Below are 23,925 nucleotides of genomic sequence, written 5' to 3'. Positions count from 1 at the left end.
CTCTTCAACCAGACTCCAACTACTAACAAGATGGATCAGACTCTGCTCTTCAACCAGACTCCAACTACTAACAAGATTGATCAAACTCTGCTCTTCAACCAGACTCCAGCTACTAACAAGATGGATCAGACTCTGCTCTTCAACTAGACTCCAACTACTAACAAGATGGATCAGACTCTGCTCTTCAACCAGACTCCAACTACTAACAAGATGGATCAGACTCTGCTCTTCAACCAGACTCCAACTACTAACAAGATGGATCAGACTCTGCTCTTCAACCAGACTCCAGCTACTAACAAGATGGATCAGGCTCTGCTCTTCAACCAGACTCCAACTACTAACAAGATGGATCAGACTCTGCTCTTCAACCAGACTCCAGCTACTAACAAGATGGATCAGACTCTGCTCTTCAACCAGACTCCAACTACTAACAAGATGGATCAGACTCTGCTCTTCAACCAGACTCCACTACTAACAAGATGGATCAGACTCTGCTCTTCAACCAGACTCCAACTACTAGCAAGATGGATCAGACTCTGCTATTCAACCAGACTCCAGCTACTAACAAGATGGATCAGACTCTGCTCTTCAACCAGACGCCAACTACAAACAAGATGGATCAGACTCTGCTCTTCAACCAGACTCCAACTACTAGCAAGATGGATCAGACTCTGCTCTTCAACCAGACTCCAGCTACTAACAAGATGGATCAGACTCTGCTCTTCAACCAGACTCCAACTACTAACAAGATGGATCAGACTCTGCTCTTCAACCAGACTCCAACTACTAACAAGATGGTTCAGACTCTGCTCTTCAACCAGACTTCAACTACTAGCAAGATGGATCAGACTTTGCTCTTCAACCAGACTCCAGCTACTAACAAGATGCGCAGGCTCTGCTCTTCAACCAGACTCCAACTACTAACAAGATGGATCAGACTCTGCTCTTCAACCAGACTCCAGCTACTAACAAGATGGATCAGACTCTGCTCTTCAACCAGACTCCAACTACTAACAAGATGGATCAGACTTTGCACGTCAACCGGACTCCAGCTACTAACAAGATGGATCAGACTCTGCTCTTCAACCAGACTCCACTACTAGCAAGATGGATCAGACTCTGCTCTTCAACCAGACTCCAACTACTAACAAGATGGATCAGACTCTGCTCTTCAACCGGACTCCAGCTACTAACAAGATGGGTCAGGCTCTGCTCTTCAACCAGACTCCAACTACTAGCAAGATGGATCAGACTCTGCTCTTCAACCAGACTCCAACTACTAACAAGATGGATCAGACTCTTGCTCTTCAACCAGACTCCAGCTACTAACAAGATGGATCAGACTCTGCTCTTCAACCAGACTCCAGCTACTAACAAGATGGATCAGACTCTGCTCTTCAACCAGACTCCAACTACTAACAAGATGGATCAGACTCTGCTCTTCAACCAGACTCCAGCTACTAACAAGATGGATCAGACTCTGCTCTTCAACCAGACTCCAACTACTAACAAGATGGATCAGACTCTGCTCTTCAACCAGACTCCAACTACTAACAAGATGGATCAGACTCTGCTCTTCAACCAGACTCCAACTACTAACAAGATGGTTCAGGCTCTGCTCTTCAACCAGACTCCAACTACTAACAAGATGGATCAGACTCTGCTCTTCAACCAGACTCCAATCACTAGCAAGATGGATCAGACTCTGCTCTTCAACCAGACTCCAACTACTAACAAGATGGATCAGTCTCTGCTCTTCAACCAGACTCCACTACTAACAAGATGGATCAGACTCTGCTCTTCAACCAGACTCCAGCTACTAACAAGATGGTTCAGGCTCTGCTCTTCAACCAGACTCCAACTACTAGCAAGATGGATCAGACTCTGCTCTTCAACCAGACTCCAGCTACTAACAAGATGGATCAGACTCTGCTCTTCAACCAGACTCCAACTACTAACAAGATGGATCAGACTCTGCTCTTCAACCAGACTCCAAGCTACTAACAAGATGGATCAGACTCTGCTCTTCAACCAGACTCCAACTACTAACAAGATGGATCAGACTCTGCTCTTCAACCAGACTCCAACTACTAACAAGATGGATCAGACTCTGCTCTTCAACCAGACTCCAACTACTAACAAGATGGATCAGACTCTGCTCTTCAACCAGACTCCAACTACTAACAAGATGGATCAGACTCTGCTCTTCAACCAGACTCCAGCTACTAACAAGATGGGTCAGACTCTGCTCTTCAACCAGACTCCAACTACTAGCAAGATGGATCAGACTCTGCTCTTCAACCAGACTCCAACTACTAACAAGATGGATCAGACTCTGCTCTTCAACCAGACTCCAACTACTAACAAGATGGATCAGACTCTGCTCTTCAACCAGACTCCAACTACTAACAAGATGGATCAGACTCTGCTCTTCAACCAGACTCCCGCGACGAACAAGATGGATCAGCCTCTGCTCTTCAACCAGACTCCAGATACTAACAAGATGGATCAGACTCTGCTCTTCAACCAGACTGCAACTACTAACAAGATGGATCAGACTCTGCTCTTCAACCAGACTCCAACTACTAACAAGATGGATCAGACTCTGCTCTTCAACCAGACTCCAGCTACTAACAAGATGGATCAGACTCTGCTCTTCAACCAGACTCCAGCTACTAACAAGATGGATCAGACTCTGCTCTTCAACCAGACTCCAACTACTAACAAGATGGATCAGACTCTGCTCTTCAACAGACTCCAACTACTAACAAAATGGATAAGACTCTGCACTTCAACCAGACTCAAGCTACTAACAAGATGGATCAGGCTCTGCTCTTCAACCAGACTCCAACTACTAACAAGATGGATCAGACTCTGCTCTTCAACCAGACTCCAGCTACTAACAAGATGGATCAGACTCTGCTCTTCAACCAGACTCCAACTACTAGCAACATGGTCAGACTCTGCTCTTCAACCAGACTCCAACTACTAACAAGATGGATCAGACTCTGCTCTTCAACCAGACTCCAGCTACTAACAAGATGGATCAGACTCTGCTCTTCAACCAGACTCCAACTACTAACAAGATGGATCAGACTCTGCTCTTCAACCAGACTCCAGCTACTAACAAGATGGATCAGACTCTGCTCTTCAACCAGACTCCAACTACTAGCAAGATGGATCAGACTCTGCTCTTCAACCAGACTCAAGCTACTAACAAGATGGATCAGACTCTGCTCTTCAACCAGACTCCAACTACTAACAAGATGGATCAGACTCTGCTCTTCAACCAGACTCCAACTACTAACAAGATGGATCAGACTCTGCTCTTCAACCAGACTCCAACTACTAACAAGATGGATCAGACTCTGCTCTTCAACCAGACTCCAGCTACTAACAAGATGGATCAGACTCTGCTCTTCAACCAGACTCCAACTACTAACAAGATGGGTCAGACTCTGCTCTTCAACCAGACTCCAACTACTAGCAAGATGGATCAGACTCTGCTCTTCAACCAGACTCCAAGCTACTAACAAGATGGATCAGACTCTGCTCTTCAACCAGACTCCAACTACTAACAAGATGGATCAGACTCTGCTCTTCAACCAGACTCCAGCTACTAACAAGATGGATCAGACTCTGCTCTTCAACCAGACTCCAACTACTAACAAGATGGATCAGACTCTGCTCTTCAACCAGACTCCAGCTACTAACAAGATGGATCAGACTCTGCTCTTCAACCAGACTCCAACTACTAACAAGATGGATCAGACTCTGCTCTTCAACCAGACTCCAACTACTAGCAAGATGGATCAGACTCTGCTCTTCAACCAGACTCCAGCTACTAACAAGATGGATCAGACTCTGCTCTTCAACCAGACTCCAACTACTAACAAGATGGATCAGACTCTGCTCTTCATCCAGACTCCAACTACTAACAAGATGGATCAGACTCTGCTCTTCAACCAGACTCCAGCTACTAGCAAGTTGGATCAGACTCTGCTCTTCAAACAGACACCAAATACTAACAAAACGGATCAGTCTCTGCTCTTCAACCAGACTCCAACTACTAACAAGATGGATCAGACTCTGCTCTTCAACCAGACTCCAACTACTAACAAGATGGATCAGACTCTGCTCTTCAACCAGACTCCAACTACTAACAAGATGGATCAGACTCTGCTCTTCAACCAGACTCCAACTACTAACAAGATGGATCAGACTCTGCTCTTCAACCAGACTCCAACTACTAACAAGATGGATCAGACTCTGCTCTTCAACCAGACTCCAACTACTAACAAGATGGATCAGACTCTGCTCTTCAAACAGACTTCAACTACTAACAAGATGGATCAGACTCTGCTCTTCAAACAGACTCCAACTACTAACAAGATGGATCAGACTCTGCTCTTCAACCAGACTCCAACTACTAACAAGATGGATCAGACTCTGCTCTTCAACCAGACTCCAACTACTAACAAGATGGTTCAGGCTCTGCTCTTCAACCAGACTCCAACTACTAGCAAGATGGATCAGACTCTGCTCTTCAACAGGACTCCAGCTACTAACAAGATGGTTCACGCGCTGCTCTTCAACCAGACTCCAACTACTAGCAAGATGGATCAGACTCTGCTCTTCAACCAGACTCCAACTACTAACAAGATGGATCAGACTCTGCTCTTCAACCAGACTCCAGCTACTAACAAAATGCATCAGACTCTGCTCTTCAACCAGACTCCAACTACTAACAAGATGGATCAGACTCTGCTCTTCAACCGGATTCCAGCTACTAACAAGATGGTTCAGACTCTGCTCTTCAACCAGACGCCAGCTACTAACAAGATGGATCAGACTCTGCTCTTCACCAAACTCCAACTACTAACAAGATGGATCAGACTCTGCTCTTCAACCAGACTCCAACTACTAGCAAGATGGATCAGACTCTGCACTTCAACCGGACTCCAACTACTATAAAGATGGATCAGACTCTGCTCTTCAACCAGACTCAAGCTACTAACAAGATGGGTCAGGCTCTGCTCTTCAACCAGACTCAACTACTATCAAGATGGATCAGACTCTGCTCTTCAACCAGACTCCAACTACTAGCAAGATGGATCAGACTCTGCTCTTCAAACAGACTCCAGCTACTAACAAGATGGATCAGACTCTGCTCTTCAACCAGACTCCAACTACTAACAAGATGGATCAGACTTTGCTCTTCAACCAGACTCCAACTACTAACAAGATGGATCAGACTCTGCTCTTCAACCAGACTCCAGCTACTAACAAGAAGGATCAGACACTGCTCTTCAACCAGACTCCAGCTACTAACAAGATGGTTCAGGCTCTGCTCTTCAACCAGACTCCAACTACTAGCAAGATGGATCAGACTCTGCTCTTCAACCAGACTCCAACTACTAACAAGATGGATCAGACTCTGCTCTTCAACCAGACTCCAGCTACTAGCAAGATGGATCAGACTCTGCTCTTCAACCAGACTCCAACTACTAACAAGATGGATCAGACTCTGCTCTTCAACCAGACTCCAACTACTAGCAAGATGGATCAGACTCTGCTCTTCAACCAGACTCCAACTACTAACAAGATGGATCAGACTCTGCTCTTCAACCAGACTCCAACTACTAACAAGATGGATCAGACTCTGCTCTTCAACCAGACTCCAACTACTAACAAGATGGATCAGACTCTGCTTTTCAACCAGACTCCAACTACTAACAAGATGGATCAGACTCTGCTCTTCAACCAGACTCCAACTACTAACAAGATGGATCAGACTCTGCTCTTCACCCAGACTCGAGCTAGTAACAAGATGGATCAGACTCTGCTCTTCAACCAGACTCCAACTACTAACAAGATGGATCAGACTCTGCTCTTCAACCAGACTCCAACTACTAGCAAGATGGATCAGACTCTGCTCTTCAACCAGACTCCAACTACTAACAAGATGGATCAGACTCTGCTCTTCAACCAGACTCCAACTACTAACAAGATGGATCAGACTCTGCTCTTCAACCAGACTCCAGCTACTAACAAGATGGATCAGACTCTGCTCTTCAACCAGACTCCAACTACTAACAAGATGGATCAGACTCTGCTCTTCAACCAGACTCCAACTACTAACAAGATGGATCAGACTCTGCTCTTCAACCAGACTCCAACTACTAACAAGATGGATCAGACTCTGCTCTTCAACCAGACTCCAACTACTAACAAGATGGATCAGACTCTGCTCTTCAACCAGACTCCAGCTACTAACAAGATGGATCAGACTCTGCTCTTCAACCAGACTCCAACTACTAACAAGATGGATCAGACTCTGCTCTTCAACCAGACTCCAACTACTAACAAGATGGATCAGACTCTGCTCTTCAACCAGACTCCAGCTACTAACAAGATGGATCAGACTCTGCTCTTCAACCAGACTCCAACTACTAACAAGATGGATCAGACTCTGCTCTTCAACCGGACTCCAGCTACTAACAAGATGGGTCAGCTCTGCTCTTCAACCAGACTCCAGCTACTAACAAGAGTGATAAGTCACTGCACTTCAACCAGATGCCAACTCCTAACAAGATGGATCAGACACTGCTCTTCAACCAGACTCCAACTACTAACAAGATGGATCAGACACTGCTCTTCAACCAGATTCTAACTACTAACAAGATGGACCAAACTCTGCTCTTCAACCAGACTCCAACTACTAACAAGATGGATCAGACTCTGCTCTTCAACCAGACTCCAGCTGCGAACAAGATGGATCAGGCTATGCTCTTCAACCAGAATGCAACTACTAAATGATGGATCAAATTCTACTCTTCAACCAGACACCAGCAACTAACAAGATGGATCAGACTCTGCTCTTCAACCAGAATCCAACTACTAACAAGATGGATCAGACCCTGCTCTTCAACCAGACTCTAAATACCAGCAAGATGGATCAGACTCTGCTCTTCAACCAGACTCCAGCTACTAACAAGAAGGATCAGACGCTCTCTACCAGACTTCCAGTCCTACTACAAGATGGATCCAACTCTGCTCTTCAACCAACTCCAGCTACTACAAGATGGATCAGACTCTGCTCTTCAAACCAGACTCCAACTACTAACATGATGGATCATACTCGCTCTTCAACCAGACTCCATGTACTATCAAGACGGATCACATTCTGCTCTTCAACCAGACTCCAACTACTAGCAAGATGGATCAGACTCTGCTCTTCAACTAGACTCCAGCTACTAGCAAGATGGAGTCAGACTTTCTCGTCATCCGACCGAGCTACTAACAAGATGGATCAGACTCGGCTCTTCACCAGACTCCTAGCTACTAACAAGATGGATCAGACTCTGCTCTTCAACAGACTCCAACTACTAACAAGATGGATCAGACTCTGCTCTTCAACCAGACTCAAGCTACTAACAAGATGGATCAGACTCTGCTCTTCAACCAGACTCCAGCTACTAACAAGATGGATCAGACTCTGCTCTTCAACCAGACTCCAACTACTAGCAAGATGGATCAGACTCTGCTCTTCAACCAGACTCCAACTACTAACAAGATGGATCAGACTCTGCTCTTCAACCAGACTCCAACTACTAACAAGATGGATCAGACTCTGCTCTTCAACCAGACTCCAACTACTAACAAGATGGATCAGACTCTGCTCTTCAACCAGACTCCAACTACTAACAAGATGGTTCAGACTCTGCTCTTCAACCAGACTCCAACTACTAACAAGATGGATCAGACTCTGCTCTTCAACCAGACTCCAGCTACTAACAAGATGGATCAGACTCTGCTCTTCAACCAGACTCCAACTACTAACAAGATGGATCAGACTCTGCTCTTCAACCAGACTCCAACTACTACCAAGATGGATCAGACTCTGCTCTTCAACCAGACTCCAATTACAAACAAGATGGATCAGACTCTGCTCTTCAACCAGACTCCAGCTACTAACAAGATGGATCAGACTCTGCTCTTCAACCAGACTCCAACTACTAACAAGATGGATCAGACTCTGCTCTTCAACCAGACTCCAACTACTAACAAGATGGATCAGACTCTGCTCTTCAACCAGACTCCAACTACTAACAAGATGGATCAGACTCTGCTCTTCAACCAGACTCCAGCTACTAGCAAGATGGATCAGACTCTGCTCTTCAACCAGACTCCAGCTACTAACAAGATGGATCAGACTCTGCTCTTCAACCAGACTCCAACTACTAACAAGATGGATCAGACTCTGCTCTTCAACCAGACTCCAGCTACTAACAAGATGGGTCAGACTCTGCTCTTCAACCAGACTCCAACTACTAGCAAGATGGATCAGACTCTGCTCTTCATATAGACCCAAGCTACTAACAAGATGGATCAGACTCTGCTCTTCAACCAGACTCCAACTACTAGCAAGATGGATCAGACTCTGCTCTTCAACCAGACTCCAGCTACTAACAAGATGGATCAGACTCTGCTCTTCAACCAGACTCCAACTACTAACAAGATGGATCAAACTCTGCTCTTCAACCAGACTCCAACTACTAACAAGATGGATCAGACTCTGCTCTTCAACCAGACTCCAGCTACTAACAAGATGGATCAGACTCTGCTCTTCAACCAGACTCCAACTACTAGCAAGATGGATCAGACTCTGCTCTTCAACCAGACTCCAACTACTAACAAGATGGATCAGACTCTGCTCTTCAACCAGACTCCAACTACTAGCAAGATGGATCAGACTCTGCTCTTCAACCAGACTCCAACTACTAGCAAGATGGATCAGACTCTGCTCTTCAACCAGACCCAAGCTTCTTACAAGATGGATCAGACTCTGCTCTTGAACCAGACTCCAACTACTAGCAAGATGGATCAGACTCTGCTCTTCAACCAGACTCCAACTACTAGCAAGATGGATCAGACTCTGCTCTTCAACCAGACTCCAACTACTAACAAGATGGATCAGACTCTGCTCTTCAACCAGACTCCAACTACTAACAAGATGGATCAGACTCTGCTCTCAACCAGACTCCAGCTATTAACAAGATGGATCAGACTCTGCAATTCAACCAGACTCCAACTACTAACAATATGGATCAGACTCTGCTCTTCAACCAGACTCCAACTACTAACAAGATGGATCAGACTCTGCTCTTCAACCAGACTTCAGCTACTAACAAGATGGATCAGACTCTGCTCTTCAACCAGACTCAACTACTACAAGATGGATCAGACTCTGCTCTTCAACCAGACTCCAGCTACTAACAAGATGGATCAGACTCTGCTCTTCAACCAGACTCCAAGCTACTAGCAAGATGGGTCAGGACTCTGCTCTTCAACCAGACTCCAACTACTAACAAGATGGATCAGACTCTGCTCTTCAACCAGACTCCAGCTACTAACAAGATGGATCAGACTCTGCTCTTCAACCAGACTCCAGCTACTAACAAGATGGATCAGACTCTGCTCTTCAACCAGACTCCAGCTACTAACAAGATGGATCAGACTCTGCTCTTCAACCAGACTCCAACTACTAACAAGATGGATCAGACTCTGCTCTTCAACCAGACTCCAGCTACTAACAAGATGGATCAGACTCTGCTCTTCAACCAGACTCCAACTACTAGCAAGATGGATCAGACTCTGCTCTTCAACCAGACTCCAGCTACTAACAAGATGGGTCAGACTCTGCTCTTCAACCAGACTCCAACTACTAGCAAGATGGATCAGACTCTGCTCTTCAACCAGACTCCAGCTACTAACAAGATGGATCAGACTCTGCTCTTCAACCAGACTCCACCAATAACAAGATGGTTCATGCGCTCTGCTCTTCAACCAGACTCCAACTACTAACAAGATGGATCAGACTCTGCTCTTCAACCAGACTCCAGCTACTAACAAGATGGATCAGACACTGCACTTCAACCAGACTCCAACTACTAACAAGATGGATCAGACTCTGCTCTTCAACCAGACTCCAACTACTAACAAGATGGATCAGACTCTGCTCTTCAACCAGACTCCAACTACTAGCAAGATGGATCAGACTCTGCTCTTCAACCAGACTCCAGCTACTAACAAGATGGATCAGACTCTGCTCTTCAACCAGACTCCAACTACTAACAAGATGGATCAAACTCTGCTCTTCAACCAGACTCCAACTACTAACAAGATGGACCAGACTCTGCTCTTCAACCAGACTCCAAGTACTAACAAGATGGATCAGACTCTGCTCTTCAACCAGACTCCAGCTACTAACAAGATGGATCAGACTCTGCTCTTCAACCAGACAGAACCTACTAACAAGATGGATCAGACTCTGCTGTTCAAACAGACTCCAACTACTAACAAGATGGATCAGACTCTGCTCTTCAACCAGACTCCAACTACTAACAAGATGGATCAGACTCTGCTCTTCAGCCAGACTCCAAGTACAAGAAAGGTAGATCAGACTCGGCCCTTCAACCAGACTCCAACTACAGCAAGATGTATCAGACTACTCTTCAACCAGACTCCAGCTACTAACAATATGGGTCAGGATATGCTCTACAGCCAGACTCAACTACTAGCAAAGTGGTCAACTCTGCTCTTCAACAGACTCCAACTACTAACAAGATGGATCAGACTCTGCTCTTCAACCAGACTCCACTACTAACAAGATGGGATGAGACTCTGCTCTTCAAGCAGTCTCCAACTACTAACAAGATGGAGAGGACTCTGCTCTTCAACCAGACTCCAACTACTAACAAGATGGATCAGACTCTGCTCTTCAGCCAGACTCCAACTACTAGCAAGATGGATCAGACTCTGCTCTTCAACCAGACTCAAGCTACTAACAAGATGGATCAGGCCCTGCTCTTCAACCAGACTCCAACTACTAGCAAGATGGATCAGACTCTGCTCTTCAACCAGACTCCAACTACTAACAAGATGGATCAGACTCTGCTCTTCAACCAGACTCCAACTTATTACAAGATGGATCAGACTCTGCTCTTCAACCAGACTCCAACTACTAGCAAGATGGATCAGACTCTGCTCTTCAACCAGACTCCAACTACTAACAAGATGGATCAGACTCTGCTCTTCAACCAGACTCCAGCTACTAACAAGATGGATCAGACTCTGCTCTTCAACCAGACTCCAACTACTAACAAGATGGATCAGACTCTGCTCTTCAACCAGACTCCAACTACTAACAAGATGGATCAGACACTTCTCTTCAACCAGACTCCAACTACTAGCAACATGGGTCAGATTCTGCTCTTCCACCAGACTCCAACTACTAACAAGATGGATCAGACTTTGCTCGTCAACCGGACTCCAGCTACTAACAAGATGGGTCAGGCTCTGCTCTTCAACCAGACTCCAACTACTAGCAAGATGGATCAGACTCTGCTCTTCAACCAGACTCCAACTACTAACAAGATGGATCAGACTCTGCTCTTCAACCAGACTCCAACTACTAACAAGATGGATCAGACTCTGCTCTTCAACCAGACTCCAACTACTAACAAGATGGATCAGACTCTGCTCTTCAACCAGACTCCAGCTACTAACAAGATGGGCAGGCTCTGCTCTTCAACCAGACTCCAACTACTATAAAGATGGATCAGACTTTGCTCTTCAACAGACTCCAGCTACTAACAAGATGGGTCAGGCTCTGCTCTTCAACCAGACTCCAACTACTAACAAGATGGGTCAGGCTCTGCTCTTCAACCAGACTCCAACTACTAGCAAGATGGATCAGACTCTGCTCTTCAACCAGACTCCAGCTACTAACAAGATGGATCAGACTCTGCTCTTCAACCAGACTCCAACTACTAGCAAGATGGATCAGACTCTGCTCTTCAACCAGACTCCAGCTACTAACAAGATGGATCAGACTCTGCTCTTCAACCAGACTCCAACTACTAGCAAGATGGGACAGACTCTGCTCTTCAACCAGACTCCAGCTACTAGCAAGATGGATCAGACTCTGCTCTTCAACCAGACTCCAGCTACTAACAAGATGGATCAGACTCTGCTCTTCAACCAGACTCCAGCTACTAACAAGATGGATCAGACTCTGCTCTTCAACCAGACTCCAACTACTAACAAGATGGAGAGGACTCTGCTCTTCAACCAGATTCCAACTACTAACAAGATGGTTCAGGCTCTGCTCTTCAACCAGACTCCAACTACTAACAAGATGGATCAGACTCTGATCTTCAACCAGGCCTCCAAGCTACTAACAAGATGGATCAGACTCTGCTCTTCAACCAGACTCCAACTACTAGCAAGATGGATCAGACTCTGCTCTTCAACCAGACTCCAACTACTAACAAGATGGATCAGACTCTGCTCTTCAACCAGACTCCAACTACTAGCAAGATGGATCAGACTCTGCTCTTCAACCAGACTCCAACTACTAACAAGATGGGTTAGGCTCTGCTCTTCAACCAGACTTCAACTACTAACAAGATGGATCAGACTCTGCTCTTCAACCAGACTCCAACTACTAACAAGATGGATCAGGCACTGCTCTTCAACCAGACTCCAGCTACTAGCAAGATGGATCAGACTCTGCTCTTCAACCAGACTCCAACTACTAACAAGATGGATCAGACTCTGCTCTTCAACCAGACTCCAGCTACTAACAAGATGGATCAGACTCTGCTCTTCAACCAGACTCCAACTACTAACAAGATGGATCAGACTCTGCTCTTCAACCAGACTCCAGCTACTAACAAGATGGATCAGACTCTGCTCTTCAACCAGACTCCAGCTACTAACAAGATGGATCAGACTCTGCTCTTCAACCAGACTCCAAGCTACTAACAAGATGATCAGGACTCTGCTCTTCAACCAGACTCCACAGACTAGCAAGATGGATCAGACTCTGCTCTTCAACCAGACTCCAACTACTAACAAGATGGATCAGACTCTGCTCTTCAACCAGACTCCAACTACTAACAAGATGGATCAGACTCTGCTCTTCAACCAGACTCCAACTACTAACAAGATGGATCAGACTCTGCTCTTCAACCAGACTCCAGCTACTAACAAGATGGATCAGACTCTGCTCTTCAACCAGACTCCAACTACTAACAAGATGGATCAGACTCTGCTCTTCAACCAGACTCCAACTACTAACAAGATGGATCAGACTCTGCTCTTCAACAGACTCCAGCTACTAACAAGATGGATCAGACTCTGCTCTTCAACCAGACTCCAACTACTAACAAGATGGATCAGACTCTGCTCTTCAACCAGACTCCAGCTACTAACAAGATGGGTCAGGCTCTGCTCTTCAACCAGACTCCAACTACTAGCAAGATGGATCAGACTCTGCTCTTCAACCAGACTCCAACTACTAACAAGATGGATCAGACTCTGCTCTTCAACCAGACTCCAACTACTAACAAGATGGATCAGACTCTGCTCTTCAACCAGACTCCAACTACTAGCAAGATGGATCAGACTCTGCTCTTCAACCAGACTCCAACTACTAACAAGATGGATCAGACTCTGCTCTTCAACCAGACTCCAACTACTAACAAGATGGATCAGACTCTGCTCTTCAACCAGACTCCAGCTACTAACAAGATGGATCAGACTCTGCTCTTCAACCAGACTCCAACTACTAACAAGATGGATCAGACTCTGCTCTTCAACCAGACTCCAACTACTAACAAGATGGATCAGACTCTGCTCTTCAACCAGACTCCAACTACTAGCAAGATGGATCAGACTCTGCTCTTCAACCAGACTCCAACTACTAACAAGATGGATCAGACTCTGCTCTTCAACCAGACTCCAGCTACTAACAAGATGGATCAGACTCTGCTCTTCAACCAGACTCCAACTACTAGCAAGATGGATCAGACTCTGCTCTTCAACAAGACACCAACTACTAGCAAGATGGATCAGACTCTGCTCTTCAACCAGACTCCAACTACTAACAAGATGGATCAGACTCTGCTCTTCAACCAGACTCCAACTACTAACAAGATGGATCAGACTCTGCTCTTCAACCAGACTCCAGCTACTAACAAGATGGATCAGACTCTGCTCTTCAACCAGACTCCAACTACTAACAAGATGGATCAGACTCTGCTCTTCAACCAGACTCCAACTACTAACAAGATGGATCAGACTCTGCTCTTCAACCAGACTCCAACTACTAACAAGATGGATCAGACTCTGCTCTTCAACCAGACTCCAACTACTAGCAAGATGGATCAGACTCTGCTCTTCAACCAGACTCCAGCTACTAACAAGATGGATCAGACTCTGCTCTTCAACCAGACTCCAACTACTAACAAGATGGATCAGACTCTGCTCTTCAACCAGACTCCAGCTACTAACAAGATGGATCAGACTCTGCTCTTCAACCAGACTCCAACTACTAACAAGATGGATCAGACTCTGCTCTTCAACCAGACTCCAACTACTAACAAGATGGATCAGACTCTGCTCTTCAACCAGACTCCAGATACTAACAAGATGGATCAGACTCTGCTCTTCAACCAGACTCCAACTACTAACAAGATGGATCAGACTCTGCTCTTCAACCAGACTCCAACTACTAACAAGATGGATCAGACTCTGCTCTTCAACCAGACTCCAACTACTAACAAGATGGATCAGACTCTGCTCTTCAACCAGACTCCAACTACTAGCAAGATGGATCAGACTCTGCTCTTCAACCAGACTCCAGCTACTAACAAGATGGATCAGACTCTGCTCTTCAACCAGACTCCAACTACTAACAAGATGGATCAGACTCTGCTCTTCAACCAGACTCCAGCTACTAACAAGATGGATCAGACTCTGCATTGCAACCAGACGCCAACTACTAACAAGATGGATCAGACTCTGCTCTTCAATCGGACTCCAACTACTAACAAGATGGATCAAGACTCTGCTCTTCCACCAGACTCCAACTACTAACAAGATGGATCAGACTCTACTCTTCAACCAGACTCCAGCTACTAACAAGATGGAACCAACTCTGCTCTTCACCCAGACTCCAACTACCTAGCAAGAAGGACTCAGACTTGCTCTTCAACCAGACTCCAACGTACTAACAAGATGGATCAGGCTCTGCTCTTCAACTAGACTCCAACTACTAACAAGATGGATCAGGCTCTGCTCTTCAACCAGACTCCAACCTACTAGCAAGATTGGATCAGACCTGCTCTTCAACCTGACTCCAACAACTCGCAAGATGAGTCAGACTCAGCTCTTCAAACAGACTCCAACTACTAAAAAGATGCGATCAGACTCTGCTCTTCACCAGACTCCAACTACTAAGCAAGATGATCAAACTCTGCTCTTCAACTGGACTCAAGCTACTAAGAAGATAGGTCAGACTCTGCTCTTCACCCAGACTCGAGCGACCAACAAGATGGATCAGACCCTGCTCTTCAACAAGGACTTCCACTACCAAGCAAGATGGATCAGACTCTGCTCTTCAACCAGACTCCCAGCTACTAGCAAGATGGATCAGACTCTGCTCTTCAACCAGACTCCAACTACTAGCAAGATGGATCAGACTCTGCTCTTCAACCAGACTCCGGCTACTAACAAGATGGATCAAACTCTGCTCTTCAACCAGACTCCAACTAGTAACAAGATGGATCAGACTCTGCTCTTCAATCAGACTCCAACTGCTAGCAAAATGGATCAGACTCTGGTCTTCAACCAGACTCCAAGCTACTAACAAGATGGTCAGACTCTGCTCTTCAACCAGACTCCAACTACTAGCAAGATGGATCAGACTCTGCTCTTCAACCAGACTCCAGCTACTAACAAGATGGATCAGACTCTGCTCTTCAACCAGACTCCAGCTACTAACAAGATGGATCAGACTCTGCTCTCAACCAGACTCCAGCTACTAACAAGATGGATCAGACTCTGCTCTTCAACCAGACTCCAGCTACTAACAAGATGGGTCAGACTCTGCTCTTCAACCAGACTCCAACTACTAGCAAGATGGATCAGACTCTGCTCTTCAACCAGACTCCAGCTACTAACAAGATGGATCAGACTCTGCTCTTCAACCAGACTCCAACTACTAACAAGATGGATCAGACTCTGCTCTTCAACCAACCCCAAGCTATTAACAAGATGGATCAGACTCTGCTCTTCAACCATACACCGACTACTAACAAGATGGATCAGACTCTCATTTTCAACCAGACTCCAACTACTAACAAGATGGGACACACTGTGCTCTTCAACCAGACTCCAACTACTAGCAAGATGGATCAGACTCTGCTCTTCAACCAGACTCAAGCTACTAGCAAGATGGATCAGACTCTGCTCTTCAACCAGACTCCAACTACTAACAAGATGGATCAGATTCTGCTCTTCAACCAGACTCCAACTACTAAAAAGATGGATCAGACTCTGCTCTTCAACCAGACTCCAGTACTAACAAGATGGATCAGACTCTGCTCTTCAACCAGGACTCCAGCTACGAACAAGATGGCCAGGACTCTGCTCTTCAAGCCAGACTCCAGCTACTAACAATATGGATCAGACTTGCTCTTCACCAGACTCCATCTACTAACAAGATGGCTCAGACTCTGCTCTTCAACCAGACTCAAGTACTAAGCAAGATGGATCAGACTCTTGCTCTTCAACCAGACACCAACTACTAACAAGATGGATCAGACTCTGCTCTTCAACAGGACTCAACTACTAACAAGATGGCTCAGTCTCTGCTCTTCACCCAGACTCCAGCTACTAACAACAAGGATCAGACTCATCTCTTCAACCAGACTCCGCTAGTAACAAGATTCGGTCAGGCTCTGCTCTTCAACCAGACTCCAACTACTAGCAAGAAGGATCAGACTCTGCTCTTCAACCAGACTCCAACTACTAACAAGATGGATCAGACTCTGCTCTTCAACTGGACTCCAGCTAGTAACAAGATGGATCAGACTCTGCTCTTCAACCAGACTCCAACTACTAACAAGATGGATCAGACTCTGCTCTTCAACCAGACTCCAGCTACTAACAAGATGGATCAGACTCTGCTCTTCAACCAGACTCCAACTACTAACAAGATGGATCAGACTCTGCTCTTCAACCAGACTCCAGCTACTAACAAGATGGATCAGACTCTGCTCTTCAACCAGACTCCAGCTACTAACAAGATGGATCAGACTCTGCTCTTCAACCAGACTCAAGCTACTAACAAGATGGATCAGACTCTGCTCTTCAACCAGACTCCAACTACTAACAAGATGGATCAGACTCTGCTCTTCAACCAGACTCCAACTACAAGCAAGATGGATCAGACTCTGCTCTTCAACCAGACTCCAACTACTAACAAGATGGATCAGACTTTGCTCTTCAACAAGACTCCAACTACTACAAGATGGATCAGACTCTGCTCTTCAACCAGACTCCAGCTTCTAACAAGATGGATCAGACTCTGCTCTTCAACCAGACTCCAACTACTAACAAGATGGGATCTGAGCTCTGCTCTTCAACCAGACTCCAACTACTAGCAAGATGGATCAGACTCTGCTCTTCAACCAGACTCCAACTACTAGCAAGATGGATCAGACTCTGCTCTTCAACCAGAATCAAGCTACTAACAAGATGGAACAGACTCTGCTCTTCAACAAGACTCCAACTACTAACAAGATGGATCAGACTCTGCTCTTCAACCAGACACCAGATACTAACAAGATGGATCAGACTCTGCTCTTCAACCAGACTCCAGCTACTAACAAGATGGATCAGACTCTGCTCTTCAACCAGACTCCAACTACTAGCAAGATGGATCAGACTCTGCTCTTCAACAATACTCCAGCTACTAACAAGATGGATCAGACTCTGCTCTTCAACCAGACTCCAACTACTAACAAGATGGATCAGACTCTGCTCTTCAACCAGACTCCAACTACTAACAAGATGGTTCAGACTCTGCTCTTCAACCAGACTCCAACTACTAACAAGATGGATCAGACTCTGCTCTTCAACCAGACTCCAACTACTAACAAGATGGATCAGACTCTGCTCTTCAACCAGACTCCAACTACTAACAAGATGGATCAGACTCTGCTCTTCAACCAGACTCCAACTACTAACAAGATGGATCAGACTCTGCTCTTCAACCAGACTCCAACTACTAGCAAGATGGATCAGACTCTGCTCTTCAACCAGACTCCAGCTACTAACAAGATGGTTCAGACTCTGCTCTTCAACCAGACTCCAACTACTAGCAAGATGGATCAGACTCTGCTCTTCAACCAGACTCCAACTACTAACAAGATGGATCAGACTCTGCTCTTCAACCAGACTCCAACTACTAACAAGATGGATCAGACTCTGCTCTTCAACCAGACTCCAGCTACTAACAAGATGGATCAGACTCTGCTCTTCAACCAGACTCCAACTACTAACAAGATGGATCAGACTCTGCTCTTCAACCAGACTCCATACTAGCAAGATGGATCAGACTCTGCTCTTCAACCAGACTCCAACTACTAGAAGATGGATCAGACTCTGCTCTTCAACCAGACTCCAGCGACTAACAAGATGGGTCAACTCTGCTCTTCAACCAGACTCCAACTACTAACAAGATGGATCAGACTCTGCTCTTCAAACAGACTCCAGCTACTAACAAGATGGATCAGACTCTGCTCTTCAACCAGACTCCAACTACTAACAAGATGGATCAAACTCTGCTCTTCAACCAGACTCCAGCTACTAACAAGATGGATCAGACTCTGCTCTTCAACCAGACTCCAACTACTAGCAAGATGGATCAGACTCTGCTCTTCAACCAGACTCCAGTACTAACAAGATGGATCAGACTCTGCTCTTCAACCAGACTCCAACTACTAAAAAGATGGATCAAACTCTGCTCTTCAAACAGACTCCAGCTACTAACAAGATGGTTCAGACTCTGCTCTTCAACCAAACTCCAACTACTAACAAGATGGATCAGACTCTGCTCTTCAACCAGACTCCAGCTACTAACAAGATGGATCAGACTCTGCTCTTCAACCAGACTCCAACTACTAACAAGATGGATCAGACTCTGCTCTTCAACCAGACTCCAACTACTAACAAGATGGATCAGACTCTGCTCTTCAACCAGACTCCAACTACTAACAAGATGGATCAGACTCTGCTCTTCAACCAGACTCCAACTACTAACAAGATGGATCAGACTCTGCTCTTCAACCAGACTCCAGCTACTAACAAGATGGATCAGACTCTGCTCTTCAACCAGACTCCAGCTACTAACAAGATGGATCAGACTCTGCTCTTCAACCAGACTCCAACTACTAACAAGATGGATCAGACTCTGCTCTTCAACCAGACTCCAACTACTAACAAGATGGATCAAACACTGCTCTTCAACCAGACTCCAACTACTAACAAGATGGATCAGACTCTGCTCTTCAACCAGACTCCAGCTACTAACAAGATGGATCAGACTCTGCTCTTCAACCAGACTCCAACTACTAACAAGATGGATCAGACTCTGCTCTTCAACCAGACGCCAGCTACTAACAAGATGGATCAGACTCTGCTCTTCAACCAGACTCCAACTACTAACAAGATGGATCAGACTCTGCTCTTCAACCAGACTCCAGCTACTAACAAGATGGATCAGACTCTGCTCTTCAACCAGACTCCAACTACTAACAAGATGGATCAGACTCTGCTCTTCAACAAGACTCAACTACTAACAAGATGGATCAGACTCTGCTCTTCAACCAGACTCCAACTACTAACAAGATGGATCAGACTCTGCTCTTCAACCAGACTCCAACTACTAGCAAGATGGATCAGACTCTGCTCTTCAACCAGACTCCAGCTACTAGCAAGATGGATCAGACTCTGCTCTTCAACCAGACTCCAGCTACTAACAAGATGGATCAGACTCTGCTCTTCAACCAGACTCCAACTACTAACAAGATGGATCAGACTCTGCTCTTCAACCAGACTCCAGCTACTAACAAGATGGATCAGACTCTGCTCTTCAACCAGACTCCAACTACTAACAAGATGGATCAGACTCTGCTCTTCAACCAGACTCCAACTAATTACAAGATGGATCAGACTCTGCTCTTCAACCAGACTCCAACTACTAACAAGATGGATCAGACTCTGCTCTTCAACCAGACTCCAGCTACTAACAAGATGGATCAGACTCTGCTCTTCAACCAGACTCCAACTACTAGCAAGATGGATCAGACTCTGCTCTTCAACCAGACTCCAGCTACTAACAAGATGGATCAGACTCTGCTCTTCAACCAGACTCCAACTACTAACAAGATGGATCAGACTCTGCTCTTCAACCAGACTCCAGCTACTAACAAGATGGATCAGACTCTGCTCTTCAACCAGACTCCAACTACTAACAAGATGGATCAGACTCTGCTCTTCAACCAGACTCCAACTACTAGCAAGATGGATCAGACTCTGCTCTTCACCCAGACTCCAGCTACTAACCAAGATGGATCAGACTCTGCTCTTCAACCAGACTCCAACTACTAACAAGATGGATCAGACTCTGCTCTTCAACCAGACTCCAGCTAGTAATAAGATGGGTCAGGTTCTGCTCTTCAACCAGACTCCAACTACTAGCAATTTGGATCAGACTTTGCTCTTCAACCAGACTCCATTTACTAACAAGAGGGATCAGACTCTGCTCTTCAACCGGACTCCAGCTACTAACAAGATGGGTCAGACTCTGCTCTTCAACCAGACTCCAACTACTAACAAGATGGATCAGACACTTCTCTTCAACCACACTCAAACTACTAGCAACATGGGTCAGACTCTGCTCTTCCACCAGACTCCAACTACTAACAAGATGGATCAGACTTTGCTCGTCAACCGGGACTCCTACTACTAGCAAGATGGATGAGACTCTGCTCTTCAAGCAGTCTCCAACTACTAACAAGATGGATCCGACTCTGCTCTTCAACTGGACTCCAACTACTAACAAGATGGTTCAGGCTCTGCTCTTCAACCAGACTCCAACTGCTAACAAGATGGATCAGACTCTGCTCTTCAACCGGACTCCAACTACTAACAAGATGGATCAGATTCTGCTCTTCAACCAGATTCCAACTACTAAGAAGATGGATCAAAATCGGCTCTTGAACAAGATCCAACTACTAACAAGATGGATCAGACTCTTCTCTTCAACCAGACTCCAGCTACTAACAAGATGGATCAGACTCTGCTCTTCAACCAGACTCCAACTACTAACAAGATGGATCAGACTCTGCTCTTGAACCAGAATCCAACTGCTAACAAGATGGATCAGACACTGCTCTTCAACCAGGCTCCAACTACTAACAAGATGGATCAGACTCTGCTCTTCAACCAGACTCCAACTACTAACAAGATGGATCAGACTCTGCTCTTCAACCAGACTCCAACTACTAACAAGATGGATCAGACTCTGCTCTTCAACCAGACTCCAGCTACTAACAAGATGGATCAGACTCTGCTCTTCAACCAGACTCCAACTACTAACAAGATGGATCAGACTCTGCTCTTCAACCAGACTCCAACTACTAACAAGATGGATCAGACTCTGCTCTTCAACCAGACTCCAACTACTAACAAGATGGATCAGACTCTGCTCTTCAACCAGACTCCAACTACTAAAGAGATGGATCAGACTCTGCTCTTCAACCAGACTCCAACTACTAACAAGATGGATCAGACTCTGCTCTTCAACCAGGCTCCAACTACTAACAAGATGGATCAGACTCTGCTCTTCAACCAGACTCCAACTACTAACAAGATGGATCAAACTATGCTCTTCAACCAGACTCCAACTACTAACAAGATGGATCAGACTCTGCTCTTCAACCAGACTCCAGCTACTAACAAGATGGATCAGACTCTGCTCTTCAACCAGACTCCAACTACTAACAAGATGGATCAGACTCTGCTCTTCAACCAGACTCCAGCTACTAACAAGATGGATCAGACTCTGCTCTTCAACCAGACTCCAACTACTAACAAGATGGATCAGACTCTGCTCTTCAACCAGACTCCAACTACTAACAAGATGGATCAGACTCTGCTCTTCAACCAGACTCCAACTACTAGCAAGATGGATCAGACTCTGCTCTTCAACCAGACTCCAGCTACTAACAAGATGGATCAGACTCTGCTCTTCAACCAGACTCCAACTACTAGCAAGATGGATCAGACTCTGCTCTTCAACCAGACTCCAGCTACTAACAAGATGGATCAGACTCTGCTCTTCAACCAGACTCCAACTACTAACAAGATGGATCAGACTCTGCTCTTCAACCAGACTCCAACTACTAACAAGATGGATCAGACTCTGCTCTTCAACCAGACTCCAGCTACTAACAAGATGGATCAGACTCTGCTCTTCAACCAGACTCCAACTACTAGCAAGATGGATCAGACTCTGCTCTTCAACCAGACTCCAACTACTAACAAGATGGATCAGACTCTGCTCTTCAACCAGACTCCAACTACTAACAAGATGGATCAGACTCTGCTCTTCAACCAGACTCCAACTACTAACAAGATGGATCAGACTCTGCTCTTCAACCAGACTCCAACTACTAACAAGATGGATCAGACTCTGCTCTTCAACCAGACTCCAACTACTAACAAGATGGATCAGACTCTGCTCTTCAACCAGACTCCAACTACTAGCAAGATGGATCAGACTCTGCTCTTCAACCAGACTCCAGCTACTAGCAAGATGGATCAGACTCTGCTCTTCAACCAGACTCCAACTACTAACAAGATGGATCAGACTCTGCTCTTCAACCAGACTCCAGCTACTAACAAGATGGATCAGACTCTGCTCTTCAACCAGACTCCAGCTACTAACAAGATGGATCAGACTCTGCTCTTCAACCAGACTCCAGCTACTAACAAGATGGATCAGACTCTGCTCTTCAACCAGACTCCAACTACTAGCAAGATGGATCAGACTCTGCTCTTCAACCAGACTCCAACTACTAACAAGATGGATGACTCTACTATTCAACCAGACTCCAGCTACTAACAAGATGGATCAGACTCTGCCCTTCAACCAGACTCCAACTACTAACAAGATGGATCAGACTCTGCTCTTCAACCAGACTCCAACTACTAACAAGATGGATCAGACTCTGCTCTTCAACCAGACTCCAACTACTAACAAGATGGATCAGACTCTGCTCTTCAACAGACTCCAACTACTAGCAAGATGGATCAGACTCTGCTCTTCAACCAGACTCAAACTACTAACAAGATGGATCAGACTCTGCTCTTCAACCAGACTCCAGCTACTAACAAGATGGATCAGACTCTGCTCTTCAAACAGACTCCAACTACTAGCAAGATGGATCAGACTCTGCTCTTCAACCAGACTCCAGCTACTAACAGGATGGATCAGACTCTGCTCTTCAACCAGACCCCAGCTACTAACAAGATGGATCAGACTCTGCTCTTCAACCAGACTCCAACTACTAACAAGATGGATCAGACTCTGCTCTTCAACCAGACTCCAACTACAAGCAAGATGGATCAGACTCTGCTCTTCAACCAGACTCCAGCTACTAACAAGATGGATCAGACTCTGCTCTTCAACCAGACTCCAGCTACTAACAAGATGGATCAGACTCTGCTCTTCAACCAGACTCCAACTACTAACAAGATGGATCAGACTCTGCTCTTCAACCAGACTCCAGCTACTAACAAGATGGATCAGACTCTGCTCTTCAACCAGACTCCAACTACTAACAAGATGGATCAGACTCTGCTCTTCAACCAGACTCCAACTACTAACAAGATGGATCAGACTCTGCTCTTCAACCAGACTCCAACTACTAACAAGATGGATCAGACTCTGCTCTTCAACCAGACTCCAACTACTGGCAAGATGGGTCAGACTCTGCTCTTCAA

This window comes from Carcharodon carcharias, assembly GCF_017639515.1.
Source record: "Carcharodon carcharias isolate sCarCar2 chromosome 27 unlocalized genomic scaffold, sCarCar2.pri SUPER_27_unloc_3, whole genome shotgun sequence".
NCBI classification, from domain to species: Eukaryota; Metazoa; Chordata; class Chondrichthyes; order Lamniformes; family Lamnidae; genus Carcharodon; species Carcharodon carcharias.
This window is presented reverse-complemented; position numbering follows the sequence as displayed.